This window comes from Lygodium microphyllum, chromosome 25 (assembly GCF_053477565.2).
Source record: "Lygodium microphyllum isolate KBCC chromosome 25, Lygodium_microphyllum_v1.1.10, whole genome shotgun sequence".
NCBI classification, from domain to species: Eukaryota; Viridiplantae; Streptophyta; class Polypodiopsida; order Schizaeales; family Lygodiaceae; genus Lygodium; species Lygodium microphyllum.
In genome coordinates, this window is record NC_141159.1 from 104,646,080 (window position 1) to 104,671,630 (window position 25,551).

Sequence of the window (25,551 nt, forward strand, 5' to 3'; positions counted from 1 at the left end):
AGATGGTTGCAAGCTTGCCCTTTTTAATTGAGGATTTAAAAATCTCATTTTTTAGTATTTCTCTCTCCTCCCTCTCTCTCATGCAAGGGGCAGTTCTTCTGTGTGAAGAAGAACAAAGCCCGGTTGGTGAATGCTTGTCCGGTGTGGTATCGGATTGCTTCTAAACCGAAGGTGGGCTGAAGATTGCAGTGTGGAGGTGGGCTGAGCATCAAACCGGCCTTGATTTGCAGACCCGCAACAAGTTTCAAAACTCGAAATAATGAAAAATACAGGGTAATGATATTTTTACAAAGAAAATGGCTCTTTTTTCACATTTGATGAGGTTAGCAATGTTCATATGGGCTGAAGATTGATGGACATGCTGTTTGCTGTAATAAAAAAATCAAAAAATATACACTTAAAGTGTGGGAAATAAATGGGAAAAACCCGAAAAGCATGGTTTTTAGAGTAAAAATGGGGTTTTTGGGCTTAAAATTGGATAAGCATGAAACAAAACACTAATAAAATCTACATTTTTTCTATTTAAGGACTAAAGAGCCACAACTCTAAAATAATGCTAATTTTCTTCCATTTTTATTGATAATAATTAAGAAAAAATAATAAAAATGAGGAAAAATGCTCTTTAAAAGGGAAAAAAATAGGAAACGGACGAGGAAAATTATGAAAATTTATGGATGTGTCTATGAGTGTATAATGAGGATAGAGAATGAGGGTTTACCTCATGTTATCCCCATTTTTATGTTTTTGTGAGTACTTACTGCTTATCTTGTGTGAAATACACATGAAATCACCCTTTTACCTATCACTGGAAGTAAAACCCTAAACGGTAGGGAGAGAGGGGAGTTTGAGTGCTGAAATATGTTATAAAATCTAATGTATTTACTGCATTATTCACATAGGATGGCGTTAAGTTAAATAAAGGGAGGTACAACATGAGTGTAAGGCTTGGTGTCTTCTCTCATTACAACAATTATGTGTTTGTGTTGAAACATGAAAAGAATGGATTTGCACAATGCATGATGTTGTTTTCTGATTGTTTGAGCACTTAATCATATACACATTTGCATCAAGCATCATTAAATGGTATCAATTACAAACTCCTAGATGCATAGCACTTGGTTTCTCTAGGACTTAACCCACGTAGAGAGAGTGACCAACCTAGCTGTAGGTCTAGATGGTGGGTCAAAAGGGGACGGATAAGTGGGAATAAGTGCATTCGTGGAACGTTAAATATATTGGCACTAAGAGGGAGATTTTTTTAAATGTGTTTATGTGTGGAAGCAGTGCATCGAGGGGCCAATCTGCAAGATGTAGAAGAGCTGCGGTAGGGCCATGACAATCAACTGGTGGGGTGGCATTGTGTGTGTAATACGAGACATTTATTGCCAATATATGTATAATCTCCCTCTGAGGAGATGAGAAAGGGACCATTCGTTGGATTACAGACTATAAACGCACAATGATTGGTGTTTAGGATAGTGTATCCCTCGAGAGACGCTCCTGGCTCGTGAGGCCGTATGGTGTGGCGGGGTTGTCTATTGAGAGCATGAGGTTCGACTAGTGCCTTAGCCAATGCCAGCCCATTTTAGGTCCCATCACTCACTCTCTCTCTCTCTCTCTCTCTCTCTCTCTCTCTCTCTCTCTCTCTCTCTTGTCACTTGCTCATGAACCTTACATCGGAACAAATTGGCTCATATCCATACAACTTTGAGAAAGCATGTAAAGTAGGTCAATTAATTTTCTTGCAAGAATACATAGGCTAGATTTAAACAAGCTAAATTGATATATAGTATGAAAATGTCATGTCAATGATACCAAGTCCTTGAGGGTAAAAAATGGCATGAAGATCTCATCCTCATTCTCTCAACCTCAAGACTCTTTCCCTCCTTCCCCCTCTCCTTATGAATCTAAACCAGCTTGTTTATTCAAGCAAGAAACCAAAAGAGTCAAGAGGTGTAGCTCGCCGAGTTACTTACCTTCATTATGATGTTATCCAAATGCATCTCCAGATTCATTGGTGTCCTCATGATCCATGTGTGGCACTCCTACGCACCTCCTCTACTCCTTTGTATTTTCTCAATGAAGCTCCCACAATGGAGAGGAAAGATAGAGATACAAAAGGAGAAGGAACAAGTGGAGAGAAGCTTCATTCATTTTTCTTAAATTGCAAAAATTGGTTTAGGTAATCGAGTCTTATTCTTCACACACACACACACAGTCTCTCTCTCTCTCTCTCTCTCTCTCTCTCTCTCTCTCTCATGATGCTTGCATTTCAAAAAATTGTATGGCATCCATACAACTCCATCAAAGCATATAAGACAAGTAAATTAAATTTCTTGCAAGAATATATAGGCTAGATTGAAATACACTAGATTATGTATAGTACAAAAATGTTAAATCAATTATATTGTGTTGTTGGGACTAAAATGTGGCATGAACATGTCATTCTCTTTCTCTCACCCTCAGGAGTCTTTTCTTTCCTTTCTCCATCCCTCCAACTTCAACCTTGATTTTCGTAAAAGGAGCACATTTTAAATAATAATTTAAATTTCATTAACAATCAAACTAGCTTCTAAATTTTGTGGAGGGAGCATCTTTGTATAATAAGAAGTTTAAATTTGATTGAGAATAGTACCAAATATTAGATTAAATAAGAATATATAAAGATATTTGGACAATAGAGACTTTGATTTTTATGTCTATGCAAAATAAGCATTACAATATTGGGTTAGGACTAAATTATGGCATCAACTAGTCCCAAACTCTTTATATAGTTGAGTAATGATGGACATTTTGGCCACCACGAGAGGGTCACTCATGAATATATATGTGTATCATGTGGGTTCAAAATAACAAAATTTTAGAGTGTCATTTTTATATATTCTTTACATATAGAAGAGTCTCATATAAATGGATTATTTATAGATTGAATGACAATTGTGTTTTATTCAAGGAAAAATTACAGATAAGGATATTTATAAATAGACCTTGAACTCACATGATATAGAGGATATACATATAGTGAATCCCTCGAGCTAGCCATATTATCCTAATCTCTATACTTCTATGAAAAGAACAGCACCCTACTTAGCATATAAATAAATGTATATTTTCCCCCTTACAACACTTAAACTCTTTATGTATGCTACATCATATGTGTTCCATTCTCAAAATCGTACTCATATATTGGTTGCATATTTCTAGTAATTCACCATCCCTACTTATTATTAACATCCAAAACTATTGATATTAACCATTTTAGTTTATTTTCAATCATCTATCCATCATTTTCGATATTTCATTAATCCATAATTGGCAATTTCTCTTCTTAAATTGATGATATTTACATTAAAAATTTGTATACATATTACAATGTGTCACCCTCTCTCTTTATCTTTTATTTAAAAATTTATAGTGAATTGATTATTTATATGAGTTAATAAATTATGGTGTAATGTTACTCGTCATTGCCTAGGAATAAGCCCTTTATAGAAGTTAAGATCATATTGAAATGTACTATAAGAATTAATGAGACGTGGAGTTTTTTCAAAGAAAAATATATGTAAAGCGAAGTTGACTATCATTCCTAGCAATGTATCATTCCTCCACTATGACATGTTGGAAGTTAAAGGCTACATGTGCCTAGCTACCTACATTTACTTCTACTTATTACTACCCACACACTTATACACTACAGGTGGTAGCGACTCATTAGTATCACTTTACTCTTTATTTTTTATGTGTCAATAGAATAAGGAAAGGCAAGTCACACATTGTGAACTATTGGAGTTCTCACACACCAGTCTATCTCTTCTTTGCTTTCAACCTCCATAGCTATTTCTTCTTTCTCACTTTTTCTTGTGCTTCCACTCTTGTTCCACCTTTCAAACTAGTATCAAGTTGAGCATTCGAGGAGCTTTATGGATATTTCATTTTGCTTGGGAAGAGAGCTCAACTTATAACTTTTAAGGCACCCTCATTTTAGTCCATTTGAGGTATATATTAGCTTCCCTACCTTTAACACTTTTTCTACGTTATTTGAGTAGCTTTTTAGGGATTAGTTGAGACTTATTGAGTGCTTATTGAGTTGACATGTAGCAATTCTATCCATCTTGAGTGGATACATAGCATACTACAAAAGTCAAGGATAGTTATGGTAGCTTAATAGAACTTTCATATTTTGGCCATAACTTTTGCATATGATATAGGATTGAGGTGTTGTATAATAGCTCAAAGTAAAGAGCATGAAGAAAATTATAATGTAAGCAATCATATAATTTATTCTATTAGTTCTTTATTTTACCTATGCAATTTTTTTTTGGTTTCGATAGCAAGCATTAACAATTAATGTCCATGTAGTATTGAATATCTACATACTATTCGAGTATGTTATATGGTTATGTTAATGCTTGCCATTATTTTCTATGCTTGAATATGCTTATGTTGAGCTATAAAACTTGTATTCAAGCTAGATTCATTGCATTTTAATTGTGGTTATTTGCTCCAGTGGTTTTTACTTATGTGCTTGAAGACTTAATGATGTACTTTGGGCACTTGGATGCCATAAGCTCTATACATTGGGATTTCTTTGCTACTTTGGATACTCTTAGTTTTCTCTTCTAGGAGTATTTGGTATTTTTATGGAGAGCTTAGTCCATTTGAGTAAGTGGTAGACTCTCGTGTGCTCTCTTGGTTTATGCATATACTGTCATTGCAGAGTTTATGCATGTGGGCTGATTTATCTTTGACTTGGATACCTTCTATCACTTATTGTCACTGGGTTTTTAATAGTGGTGACATGCATAGTGGTATGTATCTACATACGTAATACCTTAGATTCTTTGATAGTCTTTGGTACTTAGTGGTTTATGCTACAATGCTATTTGCATTGTTCATCTCGATTACTACCCTGATTATTTTGGTAGTTGGAGCTCATTATTTTGCATGTTTTCCTATAGCTACATGTTGATTTTCTACAATTTTATGGATAGCCATACCAAAAATAAATTTTGAGTAGTTTTTTTTAGAGGAATCACTTGTATTCTACACTCTAGTGCTTCTTGCTTAAAACAATGTATTTGCTTAGTCTTCCTCCTACTACATTCTTTTTGGCTTGGATTTGGGATTGATTTGTTGCTATTACAGTATCCCAAACATTATTTTCTTTCAATGAAATTACTACCTTCAACATAGAGAAGTTGGATGGAAATGACTTCTAGTATTGAAATTTTCAAATTTAGTTGGGCATTGGTGTAGAAGAAGCAAGTCAAGCCATTGAAATTAGAGAGCATAAAGCTAGGACTTTATGATGCAAAGGATTGGGAACAACTTGATGAGTTAGGTAAGTCTTACTATTATTTTTCCATTGCTAAAGGAGGTGTACTTCAATGTCACTAAGACTGAGGGTGGTGCTCATACATTATGGAAAAGGATTTGTGATTTTGATGATAAATAGAGTCCTATAACTCTATTGTATTGACTTAAGAAAATTAGGGACCTTTGCATGAAGGAAGGGGCATCTATGTCTTCTCATTTACATTAGTTTCATTCCATTTTTAGTGAGCTTACTTTGTAAGGTCTTAAGTTTGAGGAGATTATCAAGGTTCTTTTATCATTTGTCACATTGCCTGAGTCTTGGGATAGATCTGGTACTAATATAAGTGAAAAATCTCCTAAAGATGGCTTTTAACTCAAAGATGTAGAGGGTGCTTTGCTTATAGAGGAAGTACATAGGAAGAGTATTGATGATGAAACCTGTATTTCTCATGCACTTATAGCTAGAGGCAGGCAAGATGTTAATGGGAATAATAATTTTGATAGGGACTCAAATTCCAATATAGAGGCAAGTCTAAGTCTTGTGTATAATCACATAGTAAGTCCCATGGTTGTAAGTCCTCTCTTACTTACCACTATTATAGACATTACAGTCACATAAGGCTGTAGGGCCATAAGATGCACAATGATAGACATTAAAAAGGAAAAGGTAAAGCCAAGGATAATACCAAAACTTTTGATGATCTCACCATTATTATTTTTGTTAAACATTTTATTAGACTAATTGGAGATAATACTACATTGGATATTATCAGCATAAGTGATATGAGATTGTAGTTTCCTACCAGTGCTCCATTTTTGCTTAATGATGTATGTCATGTCCTCTCCATCTTTGGAAAAAGACTGGTTGGATGATGACAAGTATCATGTCTCCTTTGATGGTTCTACATGGAAGCATACTTGTAATAGCCTTGTTTTTGCTCAAGGTGACAAGGTTGGTAGCCATTTGGTGCACATATCAGATGTCATATGCGCGCGTAGTGAGCATCAGAAGGTCCCCAAAAACAAAAGAACTCTACTTTTTGCACACAAATCAATGTAGAAAGCTTGCACGACATAAACAAGAGACCAATTGGGTGCAATCTCCCCCCATGCCTTGTGTGAGCGCTCCACAAAGCATGTTTTTCATATATTAATCATCTTCAAGCTCAAATAATAGCCCAAATTAAAAAATAACACGCTTTAGCTTTTGAGTTTTCTTTTGTGCCAAATAGAATTAAAGCTAATGGGCACCCAAGAAGTCAAGCGTACCCAAATACAATGTCCAAATACAATTATCTAAATCGTGCGCCCATGCACATACAAAAATAATAAATAAATATCAAGCGCTTTGATAAATAAGCGTGACAAAATATAGGCGCCATGCCTAAGGTATGCGCCCATCAAAATATTGACAATAACTTGAATACACGCTATCCTCCAATGCTTTCCACTACCATCATTGCTATCTCTACACATCAACTGAAGCATTCACAATTGTTAGAAAAATAATACAATTAAACCGACAAAAGTGAATACCTAGCAATCTTCAGCTACATAAATAAATTGGTTAGAAATCAATCCATACCTTAATTTATCACGAGTGCACACTCTAAACTCATAAACGTTTATTAATTAAATATGTATTTTGCAGAATCACCCGCTATGGAATCACCCATGTACACATAAAATTAACAAAACGCCCGAAAAGGATAGGCGTCCCCATCGACTTCTTGCACAAAGAATCCACTTTGTGTATGAGCCCCGGTAATAAAATCTTACGGAATCCACTGTAAAACCTCACGCAATCCACCATGGCACGGAATCCATCGTGGAATATGCCTCCTGGCATCATACCCCCGGGGTGGGATAGCAATTGTCCTCAATTGCTATTAGCTCAATGTGGAGCTAACAGAGTGGGGAAAGCATTTAAGTTTCTAGCGTGCATCCATTGGGTCTCTTCAACAGGATGGTTTTTAAACTTGACCAAATATCTAGAATATCTACGGCCAGTTCTAGTGGTCATAAAGTCAGTATCTATAATAGTTTCAGGCTCAAGGATTTCAGTCTCATCATCTAACAAAGGAGGGTTTTCATAGACAGGGTGTACAGGTAATTGGCCTCTAAAAGGTTATAATAAACTGATTTGGAAGGTATTGTGGATTTTCCAATGTGGTGATAATTCTAGTTTAAATGCATTGTCATTGATTTTGTGTATAATCTTGAATGGTCCATAGAATCTAGGTGCTAATTTCACAACTGGGTGTTTATCTACACTTTTTAATCTACATTTTTCCATGCGTAACCAAACATAATCATCAACTTTAAAATTCATAGCCTGCCTTTTCTTATTGTCTTGTTTTGTATATGATTGCTGGGCTTTGGCAATCATATCTTTAACTTCATCAAAAATAGTAGCATGCATGTTAGCAATATCATCAATAGTCTGAATTTTGTTTGATAATGATGCAATAGCTGTAAGCAATCTATATCCATAAATAACTTCAAATAGTGCTTTCTTTGTAGCTATGTGTGGTGTATTATTATATACAAATTGAAGTAAATGTAGATGTGTATCCCATGTGTGTGGTTTTGAAATGGTGTAAGCATGTAAAAGATCTAAAATAGTACTGTTAGTAGCTTTTGTTTGACCGTTTATTTCAGGATGAAATGCAGATGAAAAATCAATCTTTGTTCTTAAGTTAGCAAACAAAGTAATCCAAGAATTATTACAGAATCTAGAATTACGATAAAAAATAATAACTTTTGGTAAACCATGATTAGTAAACACACTTTTCAAAAACAATTGAGCAGCTCGAGATGCAGTTAAAGTTTTCTTGCATGGAATGAAATATGCTTGTTTGCTAAACCTGTCTACAACAGTCCAAATCATATCATGGTTAGCTTTAGCATTAGGTAAACCAGTAATAAAACCCATTGAAATTTGTTCCCATGGTCGTGATGGAATAGATAATGGCATTAGTAAACCATATTATTTACCATGGTGTCTTTTAACTCGTTGACAAACTAAACATTCAGATACAAAGTTAGATACATTAGTGTCCATATGTGGCCAATAAAAATCTTCAATCAATGTACACAAAGTAGATATAATACCTCTATGACCTTGACATGGAGGACAATGAATCTCATTCAAAACAAATGATCTAAATGGAACTGTCACACATAATCTCTTTTCATAAAACATGAATCCTTTATTGTAAGACAGTGAATCAATAGGAATCCAATTATTTGCAACTAATTTATTCCAATCAGCTTGAAAAGTAAGATCCTGATGATAAGTATCTTTCATAGGGATAAGAGAATCAAATGATATCACAGAAATATTATGAATGGTCGGTCTCCTACTCAAAGCATTGGCTACAACATTCTCTTTTCCTGGTTGATATTGTATAAGGGGATGAAAACTTTGAATGAAAGCTGCCCATTTAATATGTCGGTCAAAGATTTGTGGTTGACTAAGAAGATGTCTAATGCTTTGTTGGTCAGTTTTGATCATAAATTCAAATCCCATTAAGTAATGTTTCCATTGGCGTAAGGCTTGTACTACGTCTAGCAATTCTTTATCGTAGGTAGAGTATTTAAGTTTGGATGGTTTCAATTTACAGCTAGAATAGGCTATGGGATGATTATCTTGCATAAGGACTGCTCCTATTCCAGATCCACTAGCATTAGTAACTACTAAAAAGAAGGGTCTATTGAAATCAGGTAGTTGTAATACAGGAGCATGGGTTAATGCATATTTCAATAAATCAAAAGATTTTTGTTGATTGTCAGACCACTTCTAAACAATACCCTTCTTTAAAAGTTTAGTCAAAGGTAATGCAAGTAATGAGAAATTACGCACAAAATTTCTGTAAAAGCTAGCAAGACCTAGAAAAAAACGTAACTCATGCACATTTTTGGGTATGGGCCAATTTAAAATTGCTTCTATCATTTTAGGGTCAACCTTAATACCTTCTGATGAAATAATATGTCTTAGATATTCAATTTCTGTTTGGAAGAATTCACTCTTTTCTGGATTAGCATACAATTGATTGTCTTTTAACAACTTGAAAACTAAAGACAAATGTTCATAATGCTCATTCTCATTTTTACTGAATACTAATATATCATCAAAGAATACTATAACACAATGTTGATATTTCAGAAATATGCGGTTCATTATTTGACTAAATGTGACTGGTGCATTAGTTAGACCGAAAGGCATCACTAGAAATTCATAGTGTCCAAATTGTGTTCTAAATGTAGTTTTGAATATATCAGATTTATCCAATCTTACTTGATGATAACCAAATTTAAGATCTATCTTACTAAATATGGCAGTCGATCCTTGTAGTTTATCCATAAGATCATCTACCCTAGGAATTGGATATCTATTCTTAACTGTAATTTTATTTAGGCACAATAATCAATGCACATGCGATAAGTATTATTCTTCTTTTGCACTAATAAAATAGGTGCATCAAATGGAAAACTACTAGGTCCAATTAATCCTCTGTTAAGCAATTCCTCTATTTGATTTTGAATTTCTTTCTGTTCCATTTGGTTATGCATATATGGTGCTTTACATGGTGGTTGTGTTTCAGGAATTAAATCTATTTTGTGATCTTCAGGTCGTGAAGGTGGTAGTCTAGGTGGTAAATCACAGCAAAACAATCTTGAAATTGTGTAAGAAATTGTGTATGCCTAGGATGCATTTGTTTTTCTTTAGCTTGAAGTTCATTTACCCATATTAAATAAGATTTGCTACTTTTATGTAATGTACATTTAGCGTGAGTATGAGTAAGCAGTGGAAAATTATTAGAAGTGTGCATATCATGCAATGTGATCTGTTTTGCTTGAAAATAAATTTTAATTGAATGCATAGAATAATCTATATTAGGATTATACTGATGATGCCAAGGCATTCCTAAGATAATGTCACTAGACTGCAAAGGTACAACTAGGAAATTTCTTCGTTCAGTATATTCACTAATTTTAATTTCTAAATTATGCACTTCTTATGTTTCATTATATCTTGTGCCTAGGAATGCCGCTTTAATGCGATAATGGGTAGAAACAGTTTGTAAATTCAATTCTTTGACTAACTTTGCAGAAATAAAGTCATGTGTGCTCCCATCATCATGTAAAATAATCTTTTCTTTACCATGCACAAAAAATTTCATTGTCAACAAAGAATGTGGAGTTGGCATACCTGGCAAAGTATCCGAAGCATTACCAATGTCATCATCATCTTCCGTAAAGTCAGGCATTTTCTCACGTTGTTCTTCTTCGATTGTGCCAAGATAATTGATATGGAGAGCTCACTACAAGGGAATGGGCCAATAGCGACGCCGATTAGCGACGGCAAATATCGGCATCGCTATAGGCGTCGCTATATGCGCCGCTATTTGCGTCGCATTTGCGACGCAAATAGCGACGCCAATTGCGACGCCGCGGGGAAAAAAAGCGCGGCTGAAACCAGAGCGCCGTTTTCATTTTCTTTTCTTCGCCTTTTGAGAGCGAGAGCGAGGGAGAGAGCCAAGGCTTTGAGAGAGAAGAGGAGGAAGAGACTTGCTGCCGCCGCCGCCACCGTCGTTGTTCGCGAAGGAGAGGAGGAGCCTTCGTTGCAAAGAGAAGCCACCCACGCTCGCCATATCTCATTGGTGAGTCTCCCTCTCTCTTTCTTTTACTTGTTGAAGGTTTAAATCGTTCTCTTTTGTTTTTTTAGGAGAGGAAATAAAAGAGAAGGAGAGGGAGAGGGAGAGAGAGGGAGAGAAATAGAGGGAGAGGGAGAGAAAGAGAGGGAGAGTGCATTCTCTCTCTCTCTCTCCCTTTTGCTTGTTTAATGTTTAAATTACTTTCTTCTTTGCTTGTTTAGGAGAGGAAACGAGAGAATAAGAGAGAAAGAGAGGGAGAGGGAGAGGGAAAGAAAGAGAAAGAGAAATAGAGGGAGAGGGAGAGGGAGGGGGAGGAAATAGGAGAGGGAGAGAAAGAGAAAGAGAGGGAGAAGGAGGGAGAGTGCATTCTCTCTCTCCCTCCCTCTCCCTTTTGCTTGTTTAATGTTTGAATCACTTTATTTTTTGCTTGTTTAGGAGAGGAAATGAGAGAGAAAGAGAGTGAGAGGGAGAGGAAGGGGAAGGAAATGAGAGAGGGATAGAAAGAGAAAGAGAGGGAGAGTGCATTGTATCTCTCCCTCTCCCTTTTGCTTGGAAGATGTTTAAATCACTTTATTTTTTGCTTGTTTAGGAAATGAGAGAGAAAGAGAGATAGAGAGGGAGAGGGAGAAAAAGAGAAAGAGAGGGAGAGGGAGAGGGAGAGGGAGAGGGAGAGGGAGGGGGAGGGGAAGGAAATGAGACAGGGAGAGAAAGAGGGAGGGGGAGGGAGAGGGAGCGAGGGAGAGGGAGAGGGAGAGGGAGAAAGATGGAGGGAGAGGGAGAGGGAGGGGGAGGGAGGAAATGAGAGAGGGAGAGAAAGAGAACGAGAGGGAGAGGGAGAGGGTGAGAGAAAGAGAGAAAGATAGGGAGAGGGAGAGAAAGAGAGGGAGAGGGAAGGGAAGGAAATTTAAGACAATATACGTATTGATAATGGTATGCAATGTGCTTTGCATACGGCCATGTACTTCATCAAAATGAACCCAAAATTATTGTTATAGAAGGAAAAACCGTTAAATTGAGTATAGGATAATTTCTCTCAGGTCTTATGACTATGAGTAGAATTGATTGAAATAAATTTTATTACTATAGTTATAAAATTTCATAGATGGCGCGCATTAATTTTAAAATGGATTACTTATACTCAAAGCCGAGATATAACAAAAAATTATCTACTGGGACAAACAAATCATTGAGCATGATACAAGGCCGAGATATAACATCGAAAAATCTCTCGACTACTATATACAATGCAAGGTTTATGGTCAACTTGCAACTTGACGTACATCTCCATAAAGCTATCCATTTAAGCCTCGTTTGCTGTAATGTAGATAAGATGGCAAACGAAGAAGGTCCTATTGTTCAAGACCGCGAGTCCTATCTTAATCAGTGTGTCCCATGTCCTTGCTCTCAATGCAAGTTGGCAATTAGACGAAAACGCCGATTGTCTATAGAACACGTACGACGATTTGGCGAGTTTCAATCTGAGATCATTGATCAGGCAATTGCAGAATTTCAGTAAACGGTAAATTGAAGTTAGCATTTTTCATGCATTGTACTCTCAAGCTAATTGAAAACCATACACAATAAGATTGGGTCTTGTTGGCAAATTTTGTATCCAGGGGGGTGATGTCTCAACCCAAGGGGGAGTGCACCCTTTGCGGCCAATTAGAAGAGTTCGTGGACGTGCGATGGATGGATTGCAGGAGCCAATCGACCACTCGCAAGGCCCATCTATACCGTCAATGCCAGAGGAGACAGACAACCTTTCCAACTTGCCTACAATCTTGGAGCCTGAGATGGAGGCAATGATCGATGCATTGATTCCCATGGATGTCGAGACATCTGACCCGCTTAGAGAGGAAGCATCCATACCATTATATGATGGGTGCCAAGTATCTCGGTTGAAGACATTGCTTGCACTCTTAAGTGTGCAAGCAAAATACGGTTGGAGTGATACGAGTGTGACTGAGTTATTCAGGTACCTTGCACACAAACTTCATTGTTTTTTTAAAAAAACAGTATTATTGCAAATATGGATGGATTATTCAAGGTGTTTTATGATTTTTTCAGGTTATTGAAATATCATATATTGCCCCCTGCAAACACCATGCCTGAGTCTCGTGATGATGCACGACATGTTTTACGAAAGCTTGGCATGGACTACAATAACATCCATGCATGTATCAACGACTGCATATTGTTTCGAGATGAATACGAGACTATGGAGACATGTCCAAAGTGTGGTGCTCACAGGTATTGACAGGACTTGCAAGGGCAAACCATCCCTCAAAAAGTCCTCAGACACTTTCCGCTCATCCCCCGCATAAAGGACATGTTTCGCACGTCTGCCATGGCAAGCTTGACAATGTGGCATGTGCAGAATAGGTCCACGGATGGAGTGCAACGAATATCAGCAAATTCACGCGTATGGAGCCACATTGACTCTACCTTCTCAGGCTTTGCGCGAGAGCCAAGGAATCTTCGGCTCGGTCTCGCCATGGATGGTGTGAACCCATTCGGTCTGCGCTCGACTTCTTACAGTGTGTGGCCTATAGTGCTTGTCAACTACAACATTCCTCCATGGCTTTCTACGAAGAAAGGACATCTCATCCTTAGCTTGCTCGTCCCGGGCCGCTACAAAGTAAAAAATATGGACGTGTATCTTCGTCCATTAGTCGATGAGCTTAAGATTTTGTGGGAGGAGGGGGTCACAGTGCAAGATATGAGCAGGCGTGATGGTCGGCGGTCAGCCAACATTCGAGCCATTCTCATGTGGACGATGCATGACTTTTCGGGATTGGGAGAGTGCTCAGGTGAGCAGACCTTTGTTCTCGCCGGTAATATCTATATTTTATTTCATTCAATCAAGTATTCACTAGGTTGTGGATCGCCTTGCAGGTCTCGTTACCTCAGGTTATCATGCATGTCCATTGTGTGGGCCACAGTTAGACTCCCGAAGGTCACGAACCATGAAGAAGATCGTATATCAAGGACACGCCGCTTTCTTGCTGGAGGATCATGAACCCGGAGGATGTATGAATGCTGCAAGCTGGTACGAGCTGAAAATGGTAAACCCGGATTCACGTCCAAATGGAATGCGACGGTTCTCATTTTTCTACGAGTTGCCATATTGGACCCACTTACAGGTCAACCACTTGTTGGATCCCATGCATATTTTCAAAAATGTGGGCAGCTTGCTATGGGACCACATCACAGGAAAGAGAGACACTATAGGGTCACGAATGGATTTAAAGGAGGTAGGTAAGATGGAGGCGCTTTGGCCGCAGTCGAGTGCTGAAGGGGGAGTGCAGCTTCCTCGCGCTCCCTGGGTTTTGTCTACCAAAGAAGAGCGCATTGTGAAGCAAGTAATCAAGTCTATTCGCACTCCGACGGGTATGATGCGTTCTCTCAGGTCCGCATTTTCTAAAGATAACCAGATTTCTAGGCTAAAATCCCATGATTGGCATAAGATATGTCAGGTTTGTGAACAGAATGGACTTTAATTAGCATGGACATTTTGAAATTTGAAAAGTGACCATTATTATTAATGCTTTCTCATTTGTGGCAGTTTGTCCTACCAATCGCTATCGCGTGATGCCTAACTCCAGAAATTCGCGGGGCCATTTATAAGCTATCGACTTTGGTGCAATGGATCTCACAGAAAGAGATTAAGACGTCCTCTATTGAATCCGCAAGGGGGGGAGCAGTTGAGACGGTCTGTCTCTTTGAGAAATACCTGCCCACTAGCATGCTCACGATACAAGTTCACCTTCTTGTGCATCTTGTGGATGAAGTGGAGTTTGCTGGACCTGTCCATACGCAATGGATGTTCTTCCTGGAGCGCTTCATGAAAACCCTGAAAGGCTTTGTGCGACAACGAGCTCGTCCGGAAGGTAGCATGGCGGAAGGTTGGTTGGTGTCAGAGGCGTTAGTGCATATCTCACAATGGCTACCAACGATGGAACCAGACAATGAAATGCTATGGACGGTGAAGGACGATGACAGGCTGACTGGAGATGTGGTGGTTGGAAATGGGGTAGAAAAAAGAATGGATGCCTCAATGGAAGAGAAGGTGAATCGCTTTTGTATGTTGCACCATGCCTCCATGGAGACGTGGCTCGCCAAGTACCAGATTGCAAGGCAAGATCGAGAGGAAGCGCGAGCTGAATTCCGACGCAGTACGCGTCACCGACCGATTCGATATCCCGAAGGCATGGAGGAGATGCCGCGGTTTATGTCAACACGATGGTTGCATGGAGCCTTGACCGCAGCATCCAGCGAAGGGACAAAGGTCTCAATGGAGGAGTGGGAGTTCTCGAGGGGATGTAGTCCAAAGGTAATGAGGGGTTTAGAATGTGTCGTATCTAAATTTTCTTGCTACATCTAATTTGAGTGTTTCAATGTGCAGTACAAAATATATAGTGCAACGTGGTCGCGCGGATGGCATTTTCGGGTGGAGCGTATTGACAAAATGCGCTCCACAATGGACTGTGGTGTCATGGCAAGGTTTGAGCAAGAGAGCCGGCGACGAGCAACGGATCCGAACATGGTTGTGGATGAGATGGAGTATTTTGGGAATTTGCAAAGTATTATTACGGTGGATTACCGTAGCTTCTCCATGATAATATTCGACGTGCAGTGGTTCAAAGTGGTACTTGGAGGAGCTGGCGCAACAGTTCGACGAGGTCCATCTGGATTTCTCGAAATAGATTCCGAAAAAAAATGGATGGATTTGCACGACACCTTTGTGTTGCCGGCCCATTGTGAACAGGTACAACTAGGCATTTGCTTGCTAATTGTAATACGACATGGTTTATGTCACAATGGTTTGAAGACGGTTTGTAAGTGTTTGTGAACAGGTAATCTTCTATCCAAATCCCTGACAACCTCGATGGTGGTATGTTATACCTTCAACTCCTCGAGGTGCGAGAGCATACGATCAAAGCGATGTTCTAGGCATAGATGAAGAAAATATGCAAATAGAGGGATCGAAATTACAAGGGGTGGAGGCCACCGCAAGCTTGGAGCCCGCATTGGCTAACAATGATGGAAATACAGAAGTCGTAGAATTTTTTGAGAACGAGGCAAACTCGTTCTTTTGTGGTGACATGTCTATCGACCTTCCAGTGTATGCAGAGTTGTGTCAGGAGATTAACATGGGACCATAGAATACTTCATTCTTGGAGAATTGTATTACTCAATTCGTTGTTTAGATCTTCCATAAAGGTAGATAAGATATGCATTTTAAGAGGGATTTTCAAAAATGATTTATATTAATGTGCTTTGTATAGTTTAAATTGATTATTCTAACATTATTTTTTATCTGTGCATGTATCGACATTTTTAGGATGAGTCGAGGGACGAGCGATGAGGAGTTTCAGGAGATGATGGCACGTATGTCTCCAGATCAGCTCGTGAGATTCAGAGAGATAGCAGATCAGGAGCTGTCTCGTTCTTCGTCAGGGCGCTCTGCTAGATCAACTTCAGCGCGATCAGATGCTTCAGCTTCGAGCAGACGATCTCGACGCTCGCGACTTGGGCCAGAGGGAGGGACTGCGACTGCAGGAGGATCAGGGGGGTGCTGCTGTGGAGACACGGACGCGGTGTCTCCGTCTCGTCGTTCAGCTGGAGCTCGGTCACCTCCAGGATTTGTCACACCTGTGGGGACGTCCACTCCAGTTACTCCGGCTTTTGCGCAGCTGTCGGAAAATGTCACGCCTTTTGGTGGCACTCCTTTTGGTGGCACCCCCTCTGGTGGCACTCCTTTTGGTGGCACACCCTCTCGTGGCACCCCTTTGAGTGGCACTCCAGGAGAGGGTACCCCCGTTGGTACACCGGATGTTCAGGGGTCTCCTGGATATGCCCAGGAGCGTGGACGGAGATGGGAGAGGGCCCATACAAGGCACACTCCTAGGGATTATGGATATCTAGTGGATGGCAGGTCAGAAGCCATCATCATGAATGATGAGGGGGGGAGGGTGATGGCTCGCATGAGGGAGTTGTGTCAACAAGTTTTTCGGCATAACGTCCTGGATCATTGGAGGATCATACCAGAGGGGAGCAAGGAGTACATAGTAGCATCCTTGCACAAGGAGTTCCCGGTGCCAGCCGCAGTGGATAGATTCTCTACGGGCTGGATGATGGATTGCATGCATGCATACATGTCACATAGACGATCGGACGCACGCAAGGCAATCAAGAGTGGGGCTCCAAAGCCCGAGTGGTTAGATGCAGACGACTGGCACCGACTGAGGGAGGAGGCTACAAATTCGCCAGGACGTTGGAGTCAGCAGCGGGAGGCGGCGAGGGCACAAATCGAGGCCGGATCGGTACATCATCTTGGGAGTGGCAGCCACAGGACATATTTGGAGGACTTTGTAAGTTTCTCTTTTGTTTTGCTTATTTGTTTTTTTGAGATATTCTTTGTAGTGACAATCATGTTTCTAACAGTTAGCATTTTGTTTTCTTTGCAGCACTCCATTACAAATCGCGATCCGCAAGGCCTTGAGACTCGATATGCGGAGAGGCACGGTCTCAGATCATTGATCGACCGATTGTATAGACGCGGCGGCCCAGTAAGTCACTCATCTTTCTTGTCCGTAGTTACCATGAGATATTCGAAAGCATTATTGTATGGTGGATTGATATGTTGTTTCTTTTTCTGCAGAATCCGTTTGATGCTCCTTTACAACGGGAAGAGCTTTCGAGGGACGACGATTTGTAGCTCGCCCTTGGATCCTTAAAGCTCACATACCTTTAGTTTTTAGTCGCCCGATCTATGTAGACATTTTCCATGTATTAGTGATATTGTTTTATGATTGTACCAACCGCATTTTATGCGATATCATGTATTTATTTCATCCATCAGTTTTATGATTTCAGTATACATTCTTTTTGTTTGCAAACGCTTTGTATGCAGCAGTGCAGAAACTATTTTGTATGGCTCTCATACAGCACACAGTGCTATATGTGGCAGGGCAGCTTGCTGCCCTGCCACAAATTTTTTTTCTCTGTTACCGTCACTATTTGCATCGCAAATTTCTACACGCGTCGCTATTGTCGTCGCTATCAGCGTCGCAAATTCGCTATAACCGTCGCTATTTACGTCGCAAATGCGACGCATATAGCGACGCATATAGCGACGGTTATAGTGATGATTCTATGGCGTCGTCAATAACAACGCTTTTTGTGACGACGGGGGCAAATTTTGTTGTTTGTATTTTCGTCGCTTTAAACGTCGCTATAAGGTCTATATCTTGTAGTGGTTGGCTTTTTGGTTTAACAATTGGCTGCTAGATGTCCAGGTTGATAGCATTTGTAAAAAACTATGGGTTTGGCTTTAGATACATTATTGGTAATGGTAGGAAGTTTAGGAATGTTGGGATTTGGCTATGAGGATGGCTTAGGGTTTGGATTGGTGTTTGATGCCAAAGCAGGTGGTCGTGTCCAAGACTTACAGAATGAAGATGGAAGAAAATAACTTTGATTGAATATTCAAAAATTTGAATTGAATTTTTTGGAACCATAGTTACCATTAGTTTGAAATTGTTGTGGTCACTTATCTCTTTTGTGAATCTTGTCTTCAGTGTCATGAGCCAAAGAAATTGCATCTTCAAGGGTTGTTGGCTTGAACATATTGACTTTAGCATAATAATGTCCAACTAGGCCAGACATAAACTTATGTTTGTGAGTCGCTTCAGGTACATCTTCGAGTATGCGTAGTTGCAGTAGGGTATTCCAGAAACATTCAGTGTATTGGGAAATAGGTTCGCAATCTCTTTGCTGTAGAAGATCCCATTGCTTTATGGCTTTTTCATGGAATTGAGGAGGAAGGAAATTCTACAAAAAATTCTTTTGGAAACTCTCCCAGGTAGTGGGAGAATCAATTCTCTTGCAGACCACAGTCCACCATAAAGATGCTCGATCAACTAAATGATTAGTGACATATTTAATTTTGTATTTCTCAGCATATGTTTCTTCATGGAAGTAATCATCAAATTGATTGATAAATGCAAGTACAGTCTTTCCATCTCGAGATCCATTGAAAGTATGAAATTTGAAGTTTCTTTTACTTATCTTTGTTTCTTTGCGGATGGATTGGGCTTCAAGTGTCGCATCGATGGTACATCGTATAAGATCTTTGGGTTGCGGTCCATCTTTGTCGGTTGTAGATTGTTGCGAATTGGCCAACTAAACTTGCAAAGCTTGTCGGGCTCTTCGTTCTTCATCAAGCTGCATCATAATCAAATCCAACTTTTGTTCCATTGTTGGTTCGGGTAAATCACCTTCAGCCCATAAGATCATCCATATGTTGTTTCGTCATCCTGTAAAATCCAAAAAACCTCACACTCTCAAAATCTTGTTAGCGGGATGAGCGTAGCTCAAAGACGGATATACAAGGCTTGTATATTTTGTTTGGCTTTTATGGTCTTTGTCCTTTGTGATTGCGGTATTCGTTGTCACAACCGTCTTCGTAGAAATGGCGTGTAATCTTCGTATGACCTACATATGAACTTCTGCGTTTACTGAAACTGGTTCAGCAAGTCTGCAAGTGTGAACAGAGTCTACCAGAGAGCAATAAACGAATTCTATGCTTCTGCATGTGAACTGCCCCTTTGAGAGTGGTTGGAGTAAGTCTTTAGTAGCCTTGTGACTTAGTTGACTTGTAGGCGTAAGTAAGCTTGGTAAGTTAGGGGACTTAAGAATCTTAAGTCAATAAGCTGAATTTCGTGGACAGAAGGACGTCGTCAACAAAATTGATGCCATTCTAAACATCCTCTTGCCTCCAATCGTCAAATTCGATGATTGAAGCTTTTATAAGCTTCTTATAAAGCTTACTATTAAGCTTTTTAACTTTGAGATAAAGCTTTTAAGCTTTTTGGCTATGGAGCTTACTGTGTAGAGACGACTTGATGTAGGAGTTATTCATGTGGTCCTCTGCCTCCACAGGCTGGTCCTTCACAATCAGAGGGTGCTGATGGGAGCTCTTGACTGCCAGGAATATGCTAGTATCAACCGTTCGTGACGAAACTGACCGTAGAGCTCGATTGTTCCAGGAGCTCTGCCTTCACGCAAGATGGTAAGCGATTGGAAGCTCTCGATCTCAGCTTCGCTCTCATACCACTGGTGCACAGATCGGATACCATATGTGCGCGTAGTGAGCGTCAGAAGGTCCCCAAGAACAAAAGAACTCTACTTTTTGCACACAAATCAATGTAGAAAGCTTGCACGACATGAACAAGAGACCAATTGGGTGCAATCTCCCCCCATGCCTTGTGTGAGCACTCCACAAAGCATGTATTTCATATATTAATCATCTTCAAGCTCAAATAATAGCCCAAATTACAAAATAGCACGCTTTTGTGCCAAATAGAATTAAAGCTAATGGGTGCCCAAGAAGTCAAGCGTATCCAAATACAATGTCCAAATACAAATATCTAAATCGTGCGCCCATGCACATACAAAAATAATAAATAAATATCAAGCGCTTTGATAAATAAGCGTGACAAAATATAGGCGCCATGCCTAAGGTATGCGCCCATCAAAATATTGACAATAACTTGAATGCACGTTATCTTCCAATGCTTTCCACTGCCACCACTACTATCTCTACACATCAATTGAAGCATTCACAATTGTTAGAAAAATAATACAATTAAACTGACAAAAGTGAATACCTAGCAGTCTTCAGCTACATAAATAAATTGGTTAGAAATCAATCCTAACCTTAATTTATCACGAGTGCACTCTCTAAACTCATAAATGTTTATTAATTAAATATGTATTTTACGGAATCACCCGCTATGGAATCACCCATGTACACATAAAATTAACAAAACACCCAAAAAGGATAGGCGTCCCCATCGACTTCTCGCACAAAGAATGCACTTTGTGTATGAGCCCCGGTAATAAAATCTTACGAAATTCACCGTAAAACCTCACGAAATCCACCGTGGCACAAAATCCACCGTGGAATATGCCTCCTGGCATCACCATTATCCTTTGCTTGCATCTAGATTTGTTGGTCATATTTTGGCCATGACTGATCTTCCTCATGTATCTCTTTGGCATCACCATATTGGGCATATGATCCTTAAAGGAATGAAGGTACTCACTCATTTATAATATTTTTTGCCTCTTGATTATTCATGTTCACACTCTTGTGATCGTTATTTATATAGCAAGCACACATAAAACTCTCATAAAAATTTAGAATCTATGCATATTGATGAGCCTTGGGCTCTTCTTCATTCAAATATTTGTGGTCCTATGCCTTGTTAGTCATAAGGTAGAGCTAAGTACTTTGTGATATTCATTAGTGATTATTCATATAAAGTTTGGGCCTATCATATGAAGTAGAAATAAAAAATGTTAGCTACATTCTATTACTTTCCTACTATGGTTGAGAGCTAGTATGGGCATAGGCTGAAATGCCTATGGTGTAACAATGGGGGTGAATATGACTCCTAGATGTCTATAAGGAATCATAATCAGTTTTATGATTAGATGGATATTAAGCATCACTTGAGTGCCCCATATACCCACCCTAGAATAGGTTTTTAGAACACATGAATAGGACTATTTAGTAAAGAGTCTGCATAATGCTTAGTTCGATAGGCTTACCACAATACTGTTGTTCTAAGGCTAGTGCACTTCATTTGATTACAAATACTCATACATTGTTGTTGGTGGTACAATTGTAAGGAGGTAAAGTTTGGTAAACGTGCCTCATACACATAGTTGTGTGTCTTTGGAAGAGGATTTATGCCATATTTCCAAATATAAATGCGATGAGCTAGATCTAAAGTTCATCAAATGCAACTTTCTTGGATATGGTGATGCAGGTGAGCTTGGCTATTGCCTTTGGGATCCTAGGCTTGGAAGGTTATACATAACCATGATATCATATTCCATGAGAGAAAGATACATATGAGACTGGGGGGAGGTAGTTGAGATACATAGATTAATCTTTCAAGGGCACCCTTCTATAAGAGTACAAGCAGACCTACTTAGACGGCCTTCTCTCACACTTTTCTTCTTCTTCATAGTCATGTGGGAAATATTGACACCAAAAGAAAAAAATAATAATACTCATGTGTCCCCTTTATATAGTGCCATATTAGCACTACATCTATTTGTACTTCTATACTCTAGAGTCTATATTATCTCTTATTTGGACACTTCACAAGACTATTTCCAAGCTTAACAATACTAACATGTCAATTGTGCAATTGTTTTACAAGCCTAAAATAATATGTACTTTCTTTTATTCTAACATTTTATGATCCTATCCTTGAATCTATCAATACTAATTACATGTCAATTGTACAATATTTTTGGAAGCCTAAAATAATGAAATTCGAAAATTCTTCAGAGATCAACAACCACATGGAGAGAGATATGCCATTAATGGCTCCAATATATATATATATATATATATATATATATCGCATAAACACACACATATGTACTTTTCTATTGTTGCTACTAGGCTAATACAGCTCTTTACTGCAACCCTAGGGTTCCATGACACATCCTCCGCAATGACTATTGCTCACAAAGTCATCTCTCTCACTAGCAAGGCTAGTGGCCTCCTCTACCTCCCCTCCAAACTACTTTCAAATCATAAGCCACTCATGCATTCTTCCTAGTTTATTTTTTCATGCTTTTTTTGGTTTCATGCTTCTATTTGTTTGATTATCATCCAATCCTACTTCTATTTTGTGCCGAATCTACAATCCATCTCAAAGTAAACTATCCTTTCCATATTGCTAAGCATGTGTAACCACCAATCCATTTGGATGCCCAAGATGAAAGGTTTAGCTATAGAAGCATCATATTATTGGTAGGTGAATGTTCTTCCATTGTTTTCTAGCATCGAATTATGTACATTGTATGCATAATCCTTATTGGACCTAAAGGCAAGGTTGATTTTAGCTTTGATGCAATGTTCAAAATATCTTGTAGTGTCATAAAAGCATCCCTTCCCAAGGTTTTTAGATTATATGGCTCTCCACCAATGTATGTGCTATTGGAGTACTTTTTGTGGCCTAAACCCATTGAGTAGGTTTTTTACCCAAGTCCTCTTCTCTTTAGATAATCAAGGTGCAATAAGTAACCTTAGATATGACACATTATAACCATATATCCCATGATAAATATAGTGTTCTAAATCCATGTGAGTGTGCTCCACATAGTTTATTTGAGATACACTTGGCCATAAATAAAGCATGTATACATAAATGACATTTGCAACCCACTAAATGTTTGGGGCCTTTGACATGTGGTCATATTTCATGATGGGTTACTTGTGGTTTGTTACACAATCTTTTGGCCCAAACACATACAAAAAACTAAATGTAAGAAGCAAACAAAGGTTACAAGAATCATTTTGTGCACATAAACATTTAGGCACCTAGAAGTCAACAAGAAGAGATTATTGTCTAAAAGATAGTATGCACCATGTTTTCTATAGCCATGAAAATTTAGAGGGTTGTGCTAAGCTTCCTTGATCTTTCTTTCAATAAATTTGTCTCTTAAGTTTGTGGGTGTCCTTTCTAGATTTTTATCCCTAGAAATGAAGTCACTCACTCAATCCCAATAAATTTAGGTGTATGTCTAAACATGGTATGGCCTCATTAGATCCAATTTTATTGTCCATATTAGAGTTAGAAGGCCTTGAATTTGGGCATTGTATTTGGAAGGTACATCCATATTTTGACGTATTTTGAATGAAACATTGCAATGGAAGGAACAAAATAGCATAACACACATCAAAGTGAATATCACTATTTTTTCATGTTATTCACAAATTGCAAGCTCATTTTAAACCATTGGTCATTCCAAATGAGTCATTGATGCAAAGATTTCAAATTCACACATGGTAGGCCATGACAATACCTGGAATGCAATGAAATATGTGAGGCTACAAAACTACAATTGCCCATTTTTGACAACCTACTTGTGAAAAAGACACAAACATTGGGAGAGAAGCCACAATCATTTTTGGGCAGTGTGTTTCATCCTTTTGAGTCTAAAACCCCATTTTGAGAATTGGAGTAATTAGAAATTTTCTATAACTAATTGATATTCATGTATATAGTCTATACCATACAACTATCCTTGCAACTTTTCTTATGTATGTAGTATCTTCAATACACCTCATTTCAATACTCTCTTTTGTGTTTATAGCTTATAATTTACAATATTTCTCCTTCAAATGCATTCATTACACTTTACTTACATGACTAGAATGGCTAACTAATTATAAACATCTAAAATATTGTACTTAAAACCTCACTATTTGTATCTTCACATAGAAGCATACAAGAAATTACTCACATCTTAAAATAGTACATGCCAATTATTATCCTCCACATATACAAAATAGCACACTAGTATTAAAAAAGTAAGACATTTGTTCTAGTGCATAACATAAGAATATACTCAATATCACTAGATTAAAAGGTTGTACCTTAAAAGGTCAAAGCAATCCAACAAGAACGATGGTGATAATTACATTTCAAGACATGGATAAATCACATTCCATAATGCTAGGATAAGTCACATTCCATCATGTTCATTGGTTTGGAGCTTGTGAGGAGCTTCCACCAAATGTTGTGATGGAGACGTAATGTGATTCAATCACGAAAGGTTAAAGGTTTTACTATTGTACATACATATATATTCTTGATGCTAATCTCTTCACCAAAACTCCCGTGTACAACCAACAAGTGATCATTTTTTAATGGCTAGCCCAAGGCTTGTGATTCTGTCTCTCAAAGTAGCCTCAATTTCTATACCATCCTCAATACTTGCATTATGAGCTCAAATAGAGAATATGTGACTAGTATCTAGGCATGGCACAACCAATGTGTTCATCACTTGAAGGAATGCATAGATTTGATACTATATCACAAGAATTGAGGATCCTTGGCCATGGACAAGTATAATGGAAGGGGCTGCCAATGTGTTTAGTCACTTAAAGCAGGACTAGATACCTTTCCTATTATAGCACAAGCATAGAATGAGGATCCTAGGCCGTGAAGGAGTATGATGGAAGGGATTGTGAGAGAGGGAGAAAAAGAGAGTATGTAAATGAGGGTTGGAAAGGGGTTGAGAGAGAGAGATGAGGGGGCCTATTAAATGTGGGAACTACTAGATTCTTAGCAGGTGGTGGGGGGACTAAAACAAAGTCTAGCATTTAATATGAGAATGATTTTTAACATCAAGTTATTTTCCATAAAAAGGCCCTCCATTTTGCACATTGACCATGATGGGGGCCCCATACTGATATGTAACTTGTACCATCACTATGGGAAATGAATGTTGGGTGGTTGGGCAACAAGAAAAATAAGCCCTACAAGAAGGTGGTGCAAGGAGGATATGCAACCATTTGACTTTTGGGCACTGAAGAAGTGTCGCAAGTAGCTATCCCATTGAGAAAGAGGGAGAGAGAGAGAGATCTCGAATAGGTGGCATATGGCGCGCGCGCGCACACACACACACGCACATAGAGTTTAGGCACATGGTTTGATATGTGACTAGCTTAGACAGTCCTCTATGTGATGGAGGAAAT